This window comes from Apium graveolens, chromosome 5 (genome assembly GCF_009905375.1).
Source record: "Apium graveolens cultivar Ventura chromosome 5, ASM990537v1, whole genome shotgun sequence".
NCBI lineage: Eukaryota > Viridiplantae > Streptophyta > Magnoliopsida > Apiales > Apiaceae > Apium > Apium graveolens.
In genome coordinates this window covers 269,210,964-269,225,988 of record NC_133651.1, presented here as the reverse complement: position 1 = coordinate 269,225,988, position 15,025 = coordinate 269,210,964, and the positions used below count along the sequence as shown (strand labels likewise).

General features: G+C 33.3%; 1 pseudogene; it reads left to right on the top strand.

The window, feature by feature from the left end:
- Nucleotides 1-9,807: 9,807 nt before the first annotated feature.
- Nucleotides 9,808-12,517, top strand: LOC141661742 (lysine histidine transporter 2-like; annotated as a pseudogene).
- The last annotated feature ends 2,508 nt before the right edge of the window (nucleotides 12,518-15,025 follow it).

The following is a 15,025-nucleotide window of genomic DNA, read 5'->3' as shown; positions in this document are numbered from 1 at the left end:
TGTACTTTCAGTTTCTGAGTCATCATCACTATCAGAACTTGATGACTCAGTATCAGACTTTGTGATGAGAGCCTTGCCCTTGCCTTTCTTTGAGGCAGCAACTTTGGGACTTTCCTCATCAGCCACAAAAGAAACTGTCCTTGACTTTCTTCCATTCCTCTTGCTTCTTTGTTTCATCTCAAGTTCATGAGTCTTGAGCATCCCATAAATTTCATCAAGAGTTGTTTCATCAAGATTATAGTTGTCTCTTATTATTGTGGCCTTCAAATCCCATCTTTCAGGAAGAGCTAACAGGAATTTAAGCTTTGAATCTTCAATATCATACTCTTTGTCAACTAGTTACAAATCATTCAAGAGTTTGACAAATCTGTCATATAAATCAGTTAATGACTCATCAGGCTTTGAGTCAAAGTGCTCATACTCTTGAGTGAGCATAGTCTTCCTGTTCTTCTTGATTGAATCAGTCCACTGACACCTTGTTTCCAAAGCATCCCATATCTCCTTTGCAGTTTTGCATTGAATTACCCTGTTTGACATGACATTATCAATGGCACTATGCAGCAAGTGTCTTACCTTTGCATCCTTCGCAATCGATGAGATATCTTCAGCAGTGTAATCACTTTTCTCCTTTGGTACAGATTTTGCTGGATGACTTGCAACTTCCACGGAGAGTTTGGTTGGCATATGTGGTCCTTCATAAATCCTATTGAGATATTCTGGATCTGTAGCTTCCAGAAAAATAGCCATCTTCACTTTCCATATAGAATACTCAGAAGGTTTCAACATGGGAACTCTTATAGTCTCATATCGACTATGAGTTATGGTTTTTGGAGGTTCTTCAGTTTTGGTGGGCTTGGTTGGAGTTTCTTCTTCAGACATGATTGTTTTTGGATCTTAAACTATTTGTGTGTTAACAGATCTGCTCTGATACCACTTGTTAGGTCACACACACTATAGAAGTGGGTTGAATACAGTATTTACTACAATCAAATCGAATATAAGAACTCAAGTAACAGAAAACAGATTTTATTCAACACAATAAACTCTGTTACAATATAGAACTGTCCTCTCTCAGTGATGAACAAATTATCACGAGAGCTGCTAGGGTTACAAAGAATAATAACTTCGATAATGATAACACACTTTAGTGTAAACCCTATGCCTGTGTTTATATACTACACAGTTACAAGATAATGTTCTAATTGATATGGAATATAATTCCGCTTCCTAAAATATATCAACTAGTTATCTTTTCTTCCAAGTATTCTATTCTTCACAAAATTCTTTCTTCATGCATATTTCTTTCTGTCTTAGTCTCGATCTTCTTTCCTTTCAATCAGCCGTCTGCCTTATCTGAAAGTCATCTTAAGTCCTGCTATTATCTCCTGATAAATATCTTCTGATAACTTAAGTTCTGATAACTTAAGTTCTGATATCTTAAGTTCTGTCTTCAGTATAAGTGCTGATTTCCAGTTAAGTACTGATTTGTCTTGTTAGGTAAGATCTGAAAACTAAACACAAATCATATTACACATGACATTATTAAATATATCTAACACAAGTTTTGATCCGGCTTCTGGATTATATTGATACTTACTTTGTTGTTAGATATCAAAGGTGGTATTAATATAGATGATTGATGTTGACTTCAGTATGGAATGTTGTGAACATCAAAGTTCATATTGATATCTAATTTGATAGACAACAAAATGAGTATTAGTACCAAGAGTTCGATTTGAATAAAGTTATGATTCATTTCATTCCAAATTAATATGTTTTCTTTCGGATAGTAAAAGATTCTCGCTCGATGAATATACTTGATAGTGATTGAAAAGAAATTGAAGTATACTACAAAGTGGTGAGTTAGATGCAATTGCCGAAATTTTCCTTTAATTTTTAGTTTTTGAATAGATATTGGACATTTCGAAGCAGAAGATGCCATGAGCTCAATATATCGGACGCAGATGAATGAAATGTACGAGAGATCGATTAAAGATTCTCGAATATGATTAGAAAATGATCATAGGCCAGACTAACCGAACAGAAGGAGACATGAAAAGTAAAGTAGAACAGTAAGTGAAAATAAAAATTTCATAAACACGAACTATTAGAAGTGGAAAGAAAAGAAGGTCAGTGTAAATTAAGTTAGTCCTTTGAAATAGTGAGATAGATAGAATAATTATGAATGAGTTGGTCTTGTTGTCATAGGTTTAACGAGTTCATAAGACATTCATGTGTGTATGACCATGAAGAATAATTTAGCTCCAAATGTATGAAGTAAAGATTGAATTAGGGGTTGCATGAGCAACTGATAAATTTGATGATGGTAGGGGACCGTTGAATGGTGATTAAAGTGATGAGTTCCGAGAAATTTTAAGATACTCGAAAAAATTAGCATCGTCTGTTCCTTAGCATGATTCTGAGGACAGAATCCTTTTAAGGGGGGAAGGATGTAACGTCTGTGAAATATTATGTAATTATTTTTATCAATAAATAATTATTATGTGATTTTTATGTGAATTTTGGTGAATTATTTGTTGATGGATAATAATATTTGGATGTTTATTTCTGATAAAAATTAGATATTATAGTTTTTAATTATCCAGAATTAAATATAGGTGATTTTGGTATTTTTCTGGTAATTTTTGGATCATTATATGATTTTATAAGGATTTATAGAATTGATAATGATTATTTTTACGTAATTATAAAATTACTTTTTAGAATCAGAAATCGTCCCACTTCAACCGTTTTTGCATTTTTACAACCCAAAACTCTTACGAAATCTCCTTCCTAACCTAATCTGATAATTCTGAACACTTTTCGTGTTTCGACTTTTTCGATCCGGGGAACGGTTTGACCTGTACGAGTCCTGGTGTGAAATTTTTGATACGTTAATCATTTTATAGATCGATAAAAATTTGTATTCTCAGAAGGCGAGATATTACTACCTCGTTTTCGTGTAAAGACTTTTATAGGAAGTTCTGTTTTGATAATTATCCAAGTCTGGTATTAAAATTGTATCATCTTTTTAGTTACTTGACGGCTAAGTAACCTATTTTCAGATCCGATATATAAATATAATTATCGAATTATTAAACAAATAAAATATGTGATGGTTCTGTCAGCTATTTGTTGTTGTATTATTAATTGTTTATGATTTGTTGGATGCGCAGATTAATTTTATAATTAATTATCGAGCTGTATGAACTTAATTCATTTTTAAAGTGATTTTATTGAATATTTATTCTTATAAATGCTAAAATTGTTTCGAAAATTATTTTTGTTGTTCTATAATTTTATTTATTATTTTTAGGGGTTTATCAAATTTAGAAATAAATATTTTATTAATTATTTAATTTTAAATAATTTTCTGACTTCATTAAATTGTAAAATCAATATTTAATTCCATAATACTTCAAAGATCATGAAAATTTTATTTTACTAAGTTTGGAATATTTAAAGAATTTCAAAATTATTTCGGAAACTTTCTGGCTTTTATTCAGCTATACATTTATTCATTAAATTGTTAAATGCGGGTCTGATCTGCAATTTGAAAATGTCTTAAAATGTTATTTTTATTAATTTTCAATATTTGGAGATTTTAAGAAACATTTAGAATTATTTTGAATTATTGTATATATTTCCGATGAATTGTTTTTGCACGCGATACGTAATAATACATTCGCGATTCAGGAACGAGACCGGATAACAACGGAAATAAAATAAAGAAAGAAAAAAAATGATTTAACAAAACCCCCACCCCCTTTCTCCATTGTTGCCGCCTCTGCTCAATCTCTCTTCAAGTTCTTTCTCTCTCTATCAGCCGAATCTTTCGAGTCTCTCTCTTCTCCTCCACCTGAAACCTCTGTTATGGTGAGTGGTTGTCTTTGTTTTCTATTCAGGCCGCCCCGTTGCCGCCGGCTCCCCGGCTGGGTAACGGTGGTGGCGCGTGTTCGTGCTTCACGTGTGTATCTCAGTCTGTATATGTGCGTCTGTGCATTCATCGATGCATGTGTATGTGTTGTTAGTCCTCTGTGTGAGCTTGTGCTTTTGCTCCGATTAATTATTGTCGGTTCTGTGTTTTTCCGTCCGCCCGCGCGTGGTTGCGCATGTTGGTGGCGGGGTGTTTTCCGATTGATGCCTGTTGTATGCACGTGTTTGATTTGGATTTTTTAATTATTTTATTATACTTAATTTCTGCAGAAAAAAATTAATTAATTGATTGGTTCGTGAAAATAAAATATATTTTTATGCGGGGATTATTTGATATATCGGTAAAATTCGTGTCGGACATCCGTTATAAATGGGAACCCGCGAATTTTACCGCCGTCGGCGATGAGCCTCGACGAGCCGACGGTGGACGGTGATGATTTTTATCTGAGTCCTACATTTATAAATGAAATAAAATTAGTTGTAAAATAAATTTTGGAACGAAAATGAATAATAATAATTAATAAAGTAAATTCGTATTGGTGGAAGGGATTGATGAAGTGGATTGTGAATTATATTGTATAGCGTTTGTTGTTGTGATTGACGTCGAATTGCTCGACGGGTAGGCCGATAAATAAAGGAGACGCCGCCCGATTTTCGGGGAATTAATTCCGAAAATACAGGAACGTAACCTATAATTATCGGAGATGTCGAACGAAAGTAAATAATTATATCATACGAACCTAGTTGTGTGTTGTGACAAAAATATTTTATAATCAATTACCCTATCATTTTCAAACAACGAATATACGTACTTTCCGAAAACAAACACCGAACCGAGTTTCAAAGATGTGGACCATAATTGCTATGTGTATTTCAATAATACATATAAATACGAATTTGGTTATGAAATGGTATGGGTAGAATATGATAGTGGTGTTATGTTAAGCGAAACGATTATCTGAATTAGGGTATTTTAACCCTGTAGGTCCTAAACGGAAAACTCGAGTATCGACATCGGACTAGGAACGATCTAGTGATTAGACGTCGAGATCAAAGAAGTTCCAATCGAAGGACCTGAGTGTTGGGATCGTATCCAGAATGGAATAGTAGTTTAACGATAAAGTCGAACATCCAGATCGAACCAAAGTCAACTAGTAATAGCGATTAAAGCTTATTGAGGCAAGTATTCCTGAACTTTCTTTTAAAATACTGCAATTATTTCTTCATTCCTATTCTAAGTTCAGAATAGTTAAATGTTTTATATTTCGCTGCAATTACTCTGATTATGCTTGTTCTTTTCATTATTGTTCCTATAATTCGATTGCTCTCTTGAGCAAATACCCATTCTTTCGGGTTATTTGTGAATCCTGAATTGGGATGTTTTGAATTCAAAATGATTTGACATCAAATTACTCCACGGGCTGGATAGTGATATTGTTGGATTAAGTTTTACTTAATCGTAAGGATCGGGATATGACCGGTGCCTTGAGATGGGCCGTAGTGCTTGGGGACCCGACTGGATCTATACAGGTAGGTATAGATCTGCATTGTATCCTGACTGATCAGCAGGATATAGATGCGAACTAGTGTCCATTCTAATTTGTTGTTGATCGCCATTAGCGGCATTCTCTCTCGAAAGGTATGATTCCAAAACTAGACAAAACCCTGATTCAGGAGATGAATCTGGGAATCACTTATCACTTTTGGATTTATAATCAAAGGCTGGCGACAACCAATGTTTATTCGCTCAACTCACTCAAATAAGTAGAATCGTTTAAAATTGTTTAAAGATTTTGTCCGGAATTCTTTTCTTTGATATTAATGTTTGAAACTCAAATTATATACGTGCTTGGCATTTTTGGCTCACTCTTGCTTTGTAAATTCTTATTTCATTCAGAAGCAGATTAGGATAAAAGTGAATAGCTTTCGTTAGACAGCAGAAGTTAGAGAAATCTCCGCTGCGAGAGAACGAAGATGTTAGGAAAATATGCCAAGGACATTAGCATTAAGGTATTTGCACTTGTATTGTAGTTGATGTGAATTGAAGAAAGTTAGATTCTTGTTTCATACCACAACCTGTAAATGATCCAGATTTAAGGGGTTAATTGAATATTCTTTTATTTTATGTAAAGATTGTTTAGTGACACCAAATCTTGACCCCGGATTTGGGTTGTTACATTTACTGTCAATCTACATATCTTTACTAGAAACTATAATTGTTTTTCATGGTGAAAACTAACTCTTATTGGTAAATTGCTTCTAATAGGTTCACTGCAGATAAGAAGTTCATCATGTTCACAGATTTATTTCAATATTAATCATCCGGCTGTTGAGGTGTTGAGGCAAAGGTATAAAAACACTTTTTGGGTAATGTAAATTATTAGTACTGGGAGAGATATAAACATGATTGAATTGTATAAACTATAATGTACATGTTGTGTACTATTGTGTCTACATCATACTTGGTGGAGCAGTCTAAATAAACTACTTTTGACGTGAAGTCTTCCCTACACATTTGTAATCAATTTATTCATAATAAGATTTAGCCAGATTGTGTTCTGGAATGTCTGCTATTTTGCATTACATTTGAGTTTTTGTCATCTTAAAGATGATTGTTTTGAGATTTCAGTATTCAGCCAAACTTTCTTTTATGAATTAGAATAAATTTTAATGTAGACTCATATGAATGTTTTACTCATCTAATCATTTGTTATATGTCATTGCCGAAATCAATGTTTACTTATGACATGTGAATATAATTTTAGATGTTGCTATTACAAATGGGAATAACATACAAAATAAATGATACTCTTTTCCATGTAGATTGGAAGACAATGATGTAATTTGAATATAGATAACAACAATGTTCACTTTGATCCAATAATCTTATAAACACTTTCTGCAGAATAATATTGTCACTAATTTATAGTAACGTTGATTAAACATTAACATACTAACATTCTTCTAATAATATACTGAAATATGAATCATATATTGCGACCATAATCATCCACTAATATGCGAATTCTACCAATTGCTTCAATCAACTGATCAGCCTGGCCATTCAAATTAGCAAGATGTTCCTTCCACCCATCACCAAACTTTTGAAAGCCATTCACCATCTCTGCAGCGTTTAGTTTCGAGGTTGTCTCATGACCACGTAGGGAGGTGGACGTATCACCTAGGAATCTGAGTGGATTTCCCATATAAGATGGTGGAATTTCGTCACTGCTTTGGGATGATTCTCCACGTTTTTTCCTTGATCCATTCTGCAAAATATCTTCTATATTGATGTAAAGGAGAGAGATAAAATTATGAAACAAATATCCAGAAATTGGTAAGACATGAAAAGAAATAGACATGTTAAGAATACTTTAACTGTTCTTGGAAGCCAACCGAACGAGCAAACAAATCAGATTGCCTGCATTTCATGGATGCATACAACTCTGAGAAGAAAACATTTGCATCTTCCAGATCAGTGTTGAAATCTGCGCAAGTGACAACCAATTGGTTCAACTCTTCCATTGCCACATTTTTAATCCATGACCATCATTTCCTCTTTGCACTGCGTGAATTCATTGTTGACTCTATATAAGAGAAGGTGTAAGAGAGGGTGTTTGTGTTAATGTGATTGTATGTGTGAGGTCATGTACCTTTCCCTTTTATAAGCATCAAATTTTGATAATTGTCTGTTCTATAATGTGTAGTTAAATAACTGCAAGTCAGTTACCTAAAACTTTGGTAACTACAAGTCTCCATAACTCTCATCATAAACATTTCTCTAGGAGTGAGTCTGTGACAACCAACAGACAATACCCAATTCATCATCAATATACTCCTGCATATACAAATTTGTGACCAAATGTAAATAGGTTCAAATATGAAACACAAAAAGACTTTTATAAAGAAACGTATTTCAGGAATTCCCTTGAATACTATCACTCAAAGTACCATGACACAAACACATAAAACCATCTGTATCTTATTGATATCATATAAAGAAAATATTAATTATTTATGATTTTACATTGAAACTATCGTCAATCTTAATTAGTTCTTCACAACATGAAGGAAACATGAAATCTTGAAAGCGGTATGTTCCACAACAATTACGAATGTGATTCATGCATCCTGTGTTAATAACAGAAATCTTAGAGTCTGAAGTACCGCAATTTTCAAAAAGCATAATGTAACCCTCACGTACAACGTACTTCCGTATGATATGAAAGACCTCATTTTAGTGATGGACTCCTTATAAAACCAGAAAAAAATACAAACATACCAGTGCCCCGAATTCTAACGTATGATTTGTAATAACCTTCAAAAACTTGGCATAATGCTGAACATCATTTGCCTCAGCTGTTAAAATCCAACATGGCAAACAATTTAAAAATTTCAGGTTTTTAAATATAAGCTGTCAATGACAAGATACCTCCATAAGTCCCCTCTTTTGGAATGACAGATTCATCAGAAACACATAATTTAAACTTAAATGGTATTTCAGTATGCTGGAGAGCAATGATATCGCCAATTTTAATTTGTGTTTCTTAAATGAACCAATTTCACTCATTACTAAAAAGCACTGCATCATGAATACATTTTACATAGATAGGCCATTCTTGATCCTTAAAACAAAATATAATGACGACAAACTTTTCACATAAATCAAATTTGTTGTAAATATATGAATTGATAGCCTAGAAGGTACAAAACTATTAGAGACAACACATTAAAAAATCATAATGTTTTACAATAAATATATAAATATGGACATCTATTTTTGTACAACCAAAACATATCTAAATTTCTTTTAGATCCATTTATGCATCAATTTACATTCAACGACAAATGTAACATCAAATTCTTATTATAACAATGACAAAATTATAAGAAAATTGAACAAATTACCTCTTTTCAAAATTAGTATCCTCGATGAAATGCTATGGATTAGTTATGGTAGTGAATGAGGCACTTCAAGCTCTAACCTATAATCAGCTTCAAATTTGAAAGAAAGAGTCTATGAATTGTCAGTGAGTTTTTTCTAATTCAAATTGGAAGAGAGAGTGTGTGAACTGTAAGTGAGTTTTGTACACTATATGCTGATTTACTTTTCCCTTTTGTTGTTGGAATATGTTTTGTATTATTCAAGTATTTTGTCCATCCTAAAAACATACATTTATATGTTAAATTAACATTATACTTTGCTTTATAATTTGTATGGAAATATGAATGTTCTATTAACGTTTTTTTATTAAATTCAAATAATTCTTATGTTTTATATTAATACATGACATACGTTTGAAAAGTCTTTAATAAGTTGCCGCTATATATACTTTTTAATAATAATACAGTACATACTTTTTTATATTAATACTGTTGTATTGTATGTTTATCTTTTTTAAATAAAATTAATTCACATTATTTCATTTTGGTATTGTTTAAACTATTCATGGAAATATTATTTGATAAACTATTACCTAAACTCGACAAAAGCGAAAAATAAACTATTAAAATAAAAAAATGGTTACAACAAAAATTTGGTGCCAATTGTGAAAATTAATAAAATTAATATATTTTTGGCTAGCAGCGTAGCGCGCGGCAAAGCTCCCTAGTTACTCTTAATATATGATAATTAAATAAACTTCAAAATTTATATCATTAGAAAATTTATATAATCCTCCTGAAGATGCATTGTTCAATTTAAAAATAATATATAAATTTGTTTTAATTATTAATCAAAAATTGAGTATTTCCTTGTATTGTACATACATGCAGTCCTATGCCAACTAGAGGTAGAATTGGATATGTTTGCTCTATAAAAATAGACCCCTTGGTACATAAATTCATATTCAGAGGTTAGTGATACTACGTTATATTTCACGTGTTGAACTTGAACATCAAATATTTTTGTCAGATATTCAGAATTTTCCAGGCCGGTAAGCGATATCATCATATCTTCAACTTGAATATTACACCCATAATGTACGGTGGGAACAACTAATTTTGACAGCTTATGATTTACTGGCACTCTGTTTATACGTTCATTAGTTGTTCTTTTTTATGTATGTATTCTGCTACCGCTCACTAGGGTTGTAATATAGTATATCCATACTAAGTTACTAACGCAAGTGTTGTGATAGGACTTTGACATACTGGTTTGTTTGTTTGTTAATATATGTTCTTCTGAATAATTTAGTCAGAAACATGGAGAATACTACCGATACACGAACAGCTGAGGAAAAGGCTATTGATGAATGGCCTCCCATAACTTCAGTACGGAATGCAAAGTGGTATTACTCTGCTTTTCACAATGTCACTGCCATGGTTGGTGCCGGTGTTCTTAGCCTTCCCTTTGCAATGTCTCAACTTGGATGGTATGCTTTCTCTTTCTAATTTCACTTTCTTTCTTTCTTTCTTTTATAGTTAAACTCATGCACACACACGCACACTTGACCTCTAATAGCTGATTAAATGTATATGCCTCTTTTTTCAGGGGTCCTGGAGTTGTCATACTGGTTCTGTCATGGATAATAACATTGTACACTCTATGGCAAATGGTAGAGATGCATGAAATCATTTCTGGCAAACGATTAGATAGATATCATGAGCTAGGGCAAGCTGCTTTTGGTGAAAAGCTTGGCCTTCGGATTGTTGTTCCCTTGCAGGTTGTTGTTGAAGTCAGTACTTGTATTGTTTACATGGTCACCGGAGGCAAATCACTGAAGAAGTTCCAAGATTTGGTTTCCCCAAATTCACATCCTTTAGGAACTACGTGGTGCATTCTTATATTTGGCTCTGTTCACTTTGGCCTCAGTTTGTTTCCCAGCTTTAACTCCATCTCCTGTGTCTCTCTAGCTGCTGCTATCATGTCCTTTTGGTAAGTATACAGACCATCACCATATGTTTGACATATTCTATAACATTATTACGTTCCTCGATCCTTATAATTTCTTTGTTTTGTGTAGTTACTCGATGATTGCTTGGACAGTTTCGGCTTACAAGGGACCCATTCATCTAGTGGATTACGCTTTAAGAAACAAAACTACAAGTGATAATGTCTTGAATTTCTTTAGTGCAATGGGGAATATAGCTTTTGCCTTTGCCTGTCACAATGTAGTACTGGAAATTCAAGCCACAATTCCTTCAACCCCAGAAAATCCCTCTAAAAAACCAATGTGGAGAGGTGTTGTTGTTGCATATGTCATTGTTGCATTGTGTTACTTCCCAGTTGCCCTTGTTGGATACTATGTTTTTGGAAATACTGTAGATGATAACATCCTTATAACACTAGAGAAGCCAAATTGCTTATCGCAATGGCCAATATGTTCGTCGTTGTTCATGTTATTGGAGGCTACCAGGTATGTGCATTGTAGCTAACTTGTATCTGCTAGCTAGTTTGATCTATTATTCTCGATCTTAACCAGCTCTCGTCTATTACATACAGATATATGCTATCCCTTTGTTTGATATGATAGAGACGTATTTGGTGAAAGAAAAGAAATTCAAGCCTTCTAAATGGCTTCGCTTATCAGTCAGATTTATTTTTGTTGGTAAGCATTTTAATACTGATTTCAATTTAAATATGCCCTTAATATTTCTTTGTACCTGAGTTTGGAGTTTCATTTTCTGTACATCTTATTGGCTGCAGCACTCACAATGGTCATCGCTATTGCAATTCCTTTCTTTGGTGGATTACTTGGATTTTTCGGTGGACTTGTCTTGGCCCCTACAACATATTTTGTAAGTGGCGAGCATAATGTGCTTGTGTAGGTTCATGTGCTTATACAATTATTTGAACTTAGTGCTAACTCATTTTTTTGCTATTGTGTAGCTTCCGTGCTTGATCTGGCTCTGGCTGGTTAAACCTCAGAAGTTTGGGTTATCCTGGTGGATTAACTGGGTACGTATCCATACTTCTTCATCTTATTAACTTACGGGATTGACCATAATTTTGTTTATGTTTTAGCTGATGTTTTCAAAATTTTGATGTTTTCAGACTTTGGTTGTACTGGGATTTTTGCTGATGACTTTAGCGACGATCGGTGGGGGTTATTCAATCATTACTTCATACAAGACCTACCGCTTCTTTAGCTAGCTGTTGAAACGTCTATATATCTATATAAAGGAGGATCACAGGTATCTGACATGGCACTGCTCGGAGCTCCTGTTCTCCCATCCTAATTTTTCCATTTTTTGTTTCTTTTTATTAATCTGATTTACACCTTTCTGTTTCCCCGAGCCTTGGAAAATGAAAGGCCTCTTCCGGTACAACCCCTCAACTACTTAGCTCACAACTTATAAAATGTCATAATCATCATTTGCCGTTTGCCATTGCCAGTGGTATTAAGTGTATTTTTGGAGCTGCTCTATTCTCATCGTCATCAACATCGACATCGAGGACAAAGACCTCTTCTTCAACTCAAAAAATCTCTTTTCTTCGTTTACTCACTTCCGGTTATCTAGTAATTTGTGCAAAAAGTAAGTTCTCTTCTTAATCGATTACAATTTTATTGATTTCAATTTTGTTTTTATTTTTTTTAATTTCAGTGATTTCAATATCTTACCATTTTTAATTCATGTTTTGATATATGTATAGCTTGAAGGCACCACTGCACTCTGTAAATATAATTTTTTAAATTAGTTATTTTGTGCTTTATAGATTGAAGAACCTGAATCATTATTTATTGGTCATGGATGAGGTCGGAGAGTATTTGCATCCCCAAAGTTTGCCATTTGCCAGTGGTAATATAGTGAAATTCATCTGACTTCATACAACTTTGTATGGAGGGGGATTTCATTTATCTACAAATGTATTTAGTATCACAAAATTAATTGGGCCTGCAATTAGTGTTTATAAGTAGTCCTACGTCTGGCTTAAGGTACTGGTTGTCCTGATTTTTTGTGTTTTTTACTAATTGATATTTTGAAATTATTTGTAATTATTTATAATCAATGAGAAATTGGAAGATCTTATTTTGTGATTTTTTTATTAATATACTAACACATTTGACAATTGTGATGGAGTATGCTAATGGTAGAGTCCGCCCCTTTGTATGTTTTTATTCCTGTTTTTTTATCAGAAATGCCAGTCAATCTCTTTTTAATATGTTAACTCTCCTGCTCATTTTATGTTGTATTGCTTACAATTGTGCTGCATTATGGACAATAATTTTGTACATATACTTATTAGTTGGACGGAATGGATTGGATGAGTAAACAAATTATGTGACAAGGGAAGAGTTAAAATGTTAGTGTAATGTTAGTCGAAACATATTATCTTTCCCTTTTGCTTGGTACCCAGTCGGTTACTGCATTTCCTTGATCCCAAAATTAGAATTTCATTTGTCCGCCTTCAGATATGTAGTCTTTTGACTTGATATATGTTAAAGTTGGTAGTCTTTTGACTTGACTTGATATATAATAGACTGTGGATTAATAACATTAAAGATGTAGCGAAAAGTTATTTGTGGAATATTTAGTGAACATGAGGTACCTACATGTCTCCATTTTTGTCTCTGTATTTTTATGTACACACTTTTTGCTTTCTGCATTTGGCTCAGCTTGCATTCAAAATCGTTATTAGCATATGTCTATGCAGATTCAATACTAAGTTTATTTGTGTGTGGATCAAAAAATTAAATTCACAATTAGCTCAATTGATTTCTCCTTTTGAAACTAATTGACAGGCTATGTATTTCTTCCAAAACTTGAATGCGGAGTGTCGTTCTGCCATTCCTTGGTAATCTTCTCTCTCGGACTATATTTTCTAGGAGATGCCACATTAGCAACCCTGGCTAGGTATTTCTTCCAAAAACTTCTTCACTTCAATATAAATTTTAAGGTAATGTCAATACGGTTGAATATCATTTCTCAGTTGGTGAGAAAGATGGCATGCTGATCTTTTTACTCGGAAGATCCCTGTTGACTTCCTCTTTTACTGTATGTGCTCACATGTCATTTGGTGTTTGTTTTTCATTCTATTGAGTTATTGCAGTGCTACTGACATCCATATTTCATCAAATTAAACAGATCGCTATTCTAAGCAATCCAACTTAGATCTTAGTAAGGTAAGGTTCTTTGCATTTATCTTTGTTAGTTGAAAATATAGCTGCATATATGTAGTTCTGAAGTGCATCACTGTAAAAGTTTGGAAAAACTTAAAAAACAGAAAGATAGAACAAGACTTGGACTTATTTGCTTTAGGAGCGTTCCAGGTGTCTGATTGCATTATCATTATTTTGGAAGTCAGGCAGTTGGCTTTCAGAAATATGAAGTTTACATATTTTCTCAACTATGACAATGCTTATGACCGATTTTGAAACGGTAACAAAGAGTATTTTTCCCCAATATCCATTATTTCTCTCGGAGATACCACGTCAACAGCCCTAGCTATGTATTTTTTTCCAAAACTTGTATGCGGAGTGTTGTTCTGCCATTCATTCTCTTTCAGAGTATTTAGGTTTGTCGTCGTATGAACACAGGTTTCCATCTTCTCGCATTAAGATATATGATTTTAGTTACATGCAGATATGTGATCTGTTATGTTCTGCTTCAAGGCACACCTCTCAGCATCATGTTCAACACTCTGGTCACAACACTGCAACGGTACCATCTAACTTGGTTGCCCAAAGCATTGTTATATCCGCAAATGGTGACCTTATCATCGTGCCATTTAGTTGTTAATAATACTATGTGTTTTTTGGTTATCTGTGAGCAATCTCTCTAAATTCATTTGGCCTGCTTCATGATTGTGGAATCAGATACACAATACTTTGACATTATAGGTGTTTTCCTATATTGAGTGTTCAATCTCTCTAATTTTATTTGGGTTAATTCATAATTGTGACATCATATGTACACTATTTATACATTATATACGTTTTTCTATGTTCAGTGCTCCATATTGCCATATTTTTTTTTCTTATGCATATTCCTCATTCAAGGCATGGAGAGTATAAAAGACCAAAATTGTGTAGAAATTGAGGTATTGTTACTTTCACATTTCTTTATAGATATATTGACTTCTTTATAGATTTGTTCGCTTTCACTTGGTTATTTACAACGACAATCTAACCTTTTTTGGTTGTGG